The sequence below is a fragment of the Octodon degus genome, unplaced genomic scaffold (genome assembly GCF_000260255.1).
Source record: "Octodon degus isolate 3935 unplaced genomic scaffold, OctDeg1.0 scaffold00533, whole genome shotgun sequence".
Lineage (NCBI taxonomy): Eukaryota > Metazoa > Chordata > Mammalia > Rodentia > Octodontidae > Octodon > Octodon degus.
The window spans coordinates 98,570-100,153 of NW_004525109.1; the positions used below are offsets into that span (position 1 = coordinate 98,570).

The 1,584-nt window shown below is 39.8% G+C and overlaps 1 non-coding gene across 1 annotated transcript; it reads left to right on the forward strand.

Moving 5' to 3' along the window:
* The first annotated feature begins 681 nt into the window (after positions 1-681).
* Positions 682-756, forward strand: LOC111814789. The gene has a single exon (XR_002819680.1). It is a non-coding gene; the product is annotated as a U7 small nuclear RNA (small nuclear RNA).
* The last annotated feature ends 828 nt before the right edge of the window (positions 757-1,584 follow it).

The window sequence follows — 1,584 nt, forward strand, 5'->3', positions numbered from 1 at the left end:
GCCGACCACAAACTCACAATGATCCTATTGCTTCAGCCTCCCAAGAGCTGGAAGTACAGGCATGTGCCACCACACCCAGCCATGGCTCAAATGTAAACCATGGAGTACCAAGTACATCCATAGGTGAACACTTCAGGGTATTTTTTATAAAACTGAATAAAAAATTATTTTAAAGCTGTAGTAGAATCCTTGCAAGACCTGAACAACATAAAAAACAGAAGCCAGAAATATGACAGTAGTGCAAATATAAGTAAAGTGTAAGCCTGCATTAGAAAACCCTTGAGAGAAACAATGTCCCCATAAGCCGGGACCCACTAAACCAGGCCCCAGCCACTGAACCACTCCTGGCTTTGTATTTCTCTTTAAAACAGCCTCTATGGCAAGATAGCTCAGCTATCTAAAGCTCCTGCTTAGGCAAGTTTAGGCTAGGCACAAGGGACCACAGTTCGATCCCTGTCACCACATGCCACATCAGCCTTGCCCTCAGAGTGCGCTGAGCCAGCCAAAAAATTAAAAATTAAGAAAAGTTTTTAAGATAAAATCTCTGACATTATTAAGCTTTTAAAATCTTCAAGAGTAGTGTTACAGGGGCTGGGGAGATGGCTCAGTAGAGTAAGTGCTTGCCTGGCAAGAGCAAGGGCCTAAGTTCAATCCATGGTTCTGCCAAAAAAAAAAAAAAAGTAGTGTTACAGCTCTTTTAGAATTTTTCTAGCAGGAAAAAAAAAAAAGCTTTCTAGCAGGTTTTCTGGCACCTAAAACCCTGAAATCAATCAATCAATCAATCAACCAATCAATCAGTCTTCCAAGAGTGATATGACTCCTGAAAAGATTAAATGTTTGGGTGTATTAATGACTCACTGAATATAAATGTGAAACACCCTGTTGAATATATGATGGAAAAATTGAATGGAGACTTGTGTGTCAGCAAAATGTCAATTACAAACAGTAGGCAATGTCCTTTCTATGAAGGAACTGAAAAGAATACAAGTTATAAAATACTAAAATTCTACTTTTTAAAAATTTAGTATAGGGTCTACAGGGTCTCACTATACAGATTGGACTCAGTGATTCTTCTGTTTTCAGCCTCTCAAATGCTGGGATTAAAGGTGCACACCACCATGCCCAGTCTTAGTTGCTGTCTCAGTGTGCCCTGGGGGTGAGGCTGGCATGGCACAAGTTCTACTTTCAAACATCCGCGACTCAGCTATCAGCCTAATATTGACTGGGCATGATACTCTAAGTTACATTGATTGTTTAACCTGAATACACAGAAAAATTAACATTCAATGTATAGGCTGGGTGTGGTGGTACATATCTATAGTCCAGCACTTAGGAGGCCGTGGGGGAGCATCATTCCAACTTGAGGCAGCCTGAACTACATGAGACCCTATAGAAAGAAAGAAAAGAAAGAAAGGAAGAAGAAATCAGTGTACACAATCTCAAAGATGTGAAAAAGAGTAAGAAATTCTTCAAAGAAATACCAAGTGATTTTACTTTTAAAAATTAGATCATTGATTTTAAAGTAAGTTGTAAGGGCCAGCCAGATAGCTCAGTGGATTAAAACGCCTGCTTAGGCAGGAGCGG